The following is a 6,000-nucleotide window of genomic DNA, read 5'->3' on the forward strand; positions in this document are numbered from 1 at the left end:
GCTAGTGATGATCGATAAGGTTTATTTGACTTGTTCTTGAAACCTTTCAAGACCATTAAGACTCCCACTAACTCCTTGATATATAAGATTCTCTTGTTAATAACCATTTCTTGACAAATATTCAAGAGTTAGTGTAGTTTTTATCAAAACACTTCATAAATTGATCCTAGTTGGTCTTTGTCTTATTCAAGACATCACAACTTTCCACATTTGATGAATGTTATAAACCTTTAATACTTTTCACTCATTGTCACAATCTTAACTTTAAGACTTGTTATTTGAACGAAGTATGATTGACTTCTTGATTTAACCATTTCTTCAATTCTTGATTCCTCTTCTTAGACATACAATTGTACTAAGACTCATTTAGAGGATCAATTGAGATATGGTTCTTAATCATTAAGACCTATCATAAAGCATAAAAGGCACTCTCCCATCTTCTTAGAATGGAGAAACTTTTATCTTTCTGCCTACTTGATTCTTGTTATTCGTTCTGCTATTGATCTAAACCCTTTAATCAATTCAAAATTACACTTAATCTTGTAAGTATAATCATATTTACTAAACCTTTAGTAAATCTTGACGAATATCTTTGTTACTCTTATGGTGGACTTGATCAACACGCAACTTTGTGTATTCGATCTCCAAGTCCTTCACTTGACACTTTGTCAATGAATTAGTCTAATTTCCAAATATGAAATTTCTCATTCATCGTGCAACCAAGTTGCATGATTCCAAATTTCTATCCAATTGAAACTTGGGCGATGAGAAACTCTCCCTATTTGGTAAATTCTCGACTTTTCCATAAACACCATAAATAAGAATCATATCCATTCGTTGTAGAAATATGCAAACATCAATTTTCATAACGATTTCATTGCAAGGAAATAAAAAAAATAAATAAATAAGTCAAACAAAATTTATTTTATTTATAAAAGCAGCGGAAAACATTTGTCCTTACAATGCAAAAATCCATTGAAAACTATGTATCTCATAAAGAAAATTTCTAACAACTCTTTCATAACTATCTAAGCTCAAAATCTAATCTTCAAGTCCATGTGATCAAGATCCATTTTTGTGATTAGATTCATCTTGCTCTCTCATCAAGCTTCCTTTCTTTTCACCGATCCTGCGAAACATTCAAATGTAATCTTATCACAGCATGTATTAAGAATCAATGAATAGGAACTTAACGGAGTTAGATAGTGGATTTTACCTAAAGTAGAGCCATACATTCTGACTCTCCCATATCTTAGATCTCTTAGGTAAATATGGCAACTTCGTCTCCAATGCCCCTTCACTTGGCAATAAAAGCAAATTGACTCTCTTGGAATAGGACATGGAACTACTTCAGACATTGCCTTTCTCTTATGATTGGACTTTTCGATCATAGCATGCCTTTCGTTGCCATTGTCTATATCCATGAAGGCAGATTCACCAATCAACTTTGCTTTTTCTATTGCGCCAAACCATTGCTGATTCAGCAGCAATAAGCATATAAGTGAGATCTATAAGGGTCACGTCGTGGTTCATCATATAGTACTCTCTTACGAACTCACTATACGAGTTAGGAAGTGACTGAAGAACCCAATCAACAGCCATCTCCTCACCGACAACGGATCCCATCATTCTTAACCTATCAATGTGTGACTTCATCCCTAGGACGTGTGCACACACTGACTTTCCGTCTTTACGTTTACTTGCCAAAAGGGCTTGAGTGATATTGAACCTTTCAATATTTCGATCTTGTGGGTTAGGGAGAACGATTTGAGGAGGAGGAGGAAGCGAAGCATGATTTCTTGTTCCTCGATCGAATCGTGGAATATCATCTTCATGTGGAATGCTTGTTCCACGGGATTTGGGAAGACCATAGTTGTCGAAATTTGACATCTACAAAACGAGAGCAAACGAATTCAAGTTAGTTGATAGATTGAGTCCTTAGCAAATCACCCAAATGAGATACTAAGGCTAGGACCCAACACAATATTCTACAACTCGGGAGAGGGATGTCTTAACCCTAATTGCAGAATATTTGAAGGTAAGTGAATGACGATTCACTAATTTCTACCATGAAAAACGAAAAAGAATTTAAGTTTTAAATCTATGAAAACTCCTAGATCCTTTGAGATTCATTGAACTTTCAATGGCATGTTTAAATCTCGATATGCCCCTCTTGTTTGTGACTGGGATGCCGAGGATCACAAAGCGGGTGTGAATAACCATGCAAACTTACATGGTGCCCTCACATGTTACAGTCATCTATTCGATGTGCCGGTGAACCACACACGCTCCACCGAACTATGACAAACATTGAGTCACCCTTTGCTACCTTCGCTTAGAACCATCTAGTGTGCCGGTAAACCACACACGCTCCACTAACGTCTTCACAAGGGTACAAAGTGTAATTTCATGGAATTGCATCAATTCACTTTTGCCTAAGTAACTAAGATTGGGAATTTTATGAAAACATTTAGTTACTTTTATACTTCATTATACTTATAATGGAAGGTTTCGTCCTATCCTACCCGTTCGGCTAACGACCCTCCACCAGTCAAGAGTGCAGTGGGTAAGAGTGGATACCCATTCAATCGCCATTTTATAGGCAATTTCCTTAAACACCCCTTATAGACCAGCTTCGTGAATGAGGCCTACTAACGGTAAGACTAGCATTTAGTTATACATATATAATATTAAACTTTCAATGTTATACATAGTATAAGGGTGTATTTTATACTTTTAAAATACTAGGTGGTCAAATATAACAATTATACTTTTAATTGTAAACCAAAACTTTTATGGATTTATTAAACTTCTTTTAATTATACACCTTAGTTAATTAATAAAACCATAAGGGTGTGATTTGAACTTTTCAAAACAATACTAGAGTTTTAGAATTTAACATTCCTAAATTAAACTTTTAATCAACTTTTAAATTCCAAAACTTGAGGGCAAGTTTTGAAACATTTCAAAACATTAGGGTTTAGAATTTAAATATGCATCAAAATTAAACTTTTAATCAAAATTTAAATTCCAAAACTTGAGGAAAAGTTTTGAAACTTTTCAAAACAATTTAGTTTTAATTTATCTTAAAATTTTCGAATTTATGACATATAAATTAAAATTTTAAATATTAAAAACCTTGATTTAATAATTATCTTGAATTAGACTATTAATTTAATTATTAAATCATAAGGGATTATCTAAATCATGAGGATAATTACCATTTATACATTTAAGATATCCTAATCCCTTAATTATCTCCCTAGATCTCGAAAATAAGGATAGGATAATGCAAAATCTATAATTACCATATATAACAATTAGAGGATAATTACAAGATATGGGATAATCCAAATCCCTAAAATTTAGGATCTTATCTTGGGGAGGAGGCTAATTTCGAAAATCAAGGGATTAAAACAAACCCTAGATTTCGAAATTTAAGGGTTTAAGGAAAGGATTTGAAGATCTTATTCAAACTCTTGCAAATTAGGGTTTGCAAACCCTAATTTCGAAAATCCTAGCCACCTAGGGTTTATTGGCCATAAACCCTAATATGTCAAGTTCATACAATTGAATAAACTAATTGAAAACAAGTTAACCAAAGGCTCTGATACCACTGATGGGTTTTATACAAATAATCCTATGTGTACATGCAACCCTAGCATTGGATCTATGTTTTCACTATTAGATACACAACATTATGAACACATAATTAAAACCCTAATCATGATTGCTATTTTCGAAATTAACCAAGAAGGTTAGATTACATACCTCTTGTTGTTATATTGTAATAACAACTTAAATCTTCAAACCCAAAGTCTTGAAAGCAAGCACCACAAGTGTAGTGCCTCTAATGGCTCACAAACACCAAGAGCAAATGGAGAAGATATAAAGATAGAGGAGAGGTATAAGAATTCGTCTCTAGGACCTCTTGGGAAGGCATGGACGAATTCATGAGTCTTAGGGGTCTTTATATAGGTGTAGAGATTAGGGTTTTAGTCCTTATCCTTATCTAGTTGCTTGCCCACCAAGTAACCATAAGATAAGCCTTGAAAACCCTTATCCTTTATCCTTTGGACGATTTCAAGGATCCTTATCTCCTTGAATTCGTTCAACCCATATTTAGGATAACCATTACCATATTTTGTAACTAACACATAATTACAATTCAGCCCCTCTAGTTTAATTAATTACACTTGATCACAAAATTAATTCTTAATTAATTATTGACCAATATTAATTAAACAAATATGATTTCTCCTTTAATATATTATTCTTATAACATATTAATAAATTATAATAACCTCTTTCTCTATTATTTCTCCAGTCAAGTTGCTTTGGTGAAGGCAACCCAAAAGGACCATGCACCATCGGGTCAAGTACATACCAAAATAGTTATGGACTTAGACACTAATCCAACACAAATCACAAAGCAAGCAGAATTCATGAAGTAACACTCCAAGACACAAAACAGACAAAGAACGTTCCAAGCTCATTTATTACAACCCATGCTAGGAACTTCCACTCTTATTCTCAGTTGCCTTATGCATGCAAATTATACACAATATAGGATCAAACAGACTGTCAAATGAAAGGCTCTACCCTAGGACCACAACCAGACAAGGAACAGGAAATAATGCCAAATTAATCAGTCATTATAGGGCTATATGATCCTAACCGTATACAATTTTTAAAGCATGCACTTAGCAATTGTTGCTATCAACACATATTCTCAGTCTAGCATAGCCTCAAATGATTCCTAGGCTTTAAGGCATCATATATCATGCCAATCTATCATGCAATTTCTGAAATTATCCCTAGCCTTATCCTAGCATGCAAAATTCATATCATATAACATATTTACATGAATGGGTATTCTGGGAATCACTTACTTGAGCTCGGCTGATTGCACGCGCCACACCCCTTTTTCTGTATAAAAGTCTTTTTAGAAATTGATTTTCTTTTAAAAGATTACCAATTCCTTAATTTAAGTTTAGTCACACCTGAGAGTGTGTCTGAATCCCTTAAACAAAGGCTTTGATACCAACTTCTAACGTCCCAAAAATTATAAGGTAAAATTTTCATTTTTAGTTCAACTGTAAACACCATTTATCCTTTTCAACCATTCAAAAGTATACTAGAGTAAAAATAGTTATCAGAATACAATCTCAAATTCATCAAGTTGTGGAAACCTGGTTGGATGCGCTGCGATCAAGTTGGACCCTTCCTTTTTCGAACTAGAATTACCTGAAACAACAACCACAAAAATGTAAGCACAAAGCTTACTGAGTTACCCAAAGTACCACATACCAAAACATACAACTCAGCTTAACCCTGGGGCATAACTAGCCCGATATACATATATGGGCCCCGCCCTGGGGTGTATTTAAACCCGATAAGCACATATGAGCCCGACCCAGGGGTACCTTTCAACCCAATCATACAACAGTGGGTCCCGCTCTAGGGTTTATTTCAACCCAAATATACGATAGTGGGCCGTGGCTTGGGGTTTATTTCAACCCATCATACAAACTCATGTAGTCCACACAACAACTATCATCCTAAATAACACAATAATAGCTCGGCAATGGGGCCTTCAACCCATGGATACAGTGAGAAAACTCACCTCAATCCGAGATAACCGAAATACACGCACTGTTGCTATCAGAATCCTCACATTCAAGATCAATGTCTGCTGGTAATATTTTAGTCTATTCAAGTTTGGTACACCAGTTTTGACTTAAAATATGAAGATCAACAAAGTATTCAACAAAATATTTAAGTAAAATAAAGTGAGTATGAACAAATTAAAGATAAGTTAAGAACAAGAAGAATGATGGAGAAAGATATTTGACTTGTAAGATATTGTGTATTTGACATGAATAGAATATTGCTTCTTCAAGGTTACAATGCATGGATAAATCATCTCCTTAAATAGGAAAGGAGAGACAATAAGACAAAATACAAGACATGCATAGAGAATGTAAATTTGATAAGTCA

Source organism: Lactuca serriola, chromosome 1, assembly GCF_051521515.1.
Source record: "Lactuca serriola cultivar US96UC23 chromosome 1, Lser_US96UC23_V15, whole genome shotgun sequence".
Classification (NCBI taxonomy): domain Eukaryota; kingdom Viridiplantae; phylum Streptophyta; class Magnoliopsida; order Asterales; family Asteraceae; genus Lactuca; species Lactuca serriola.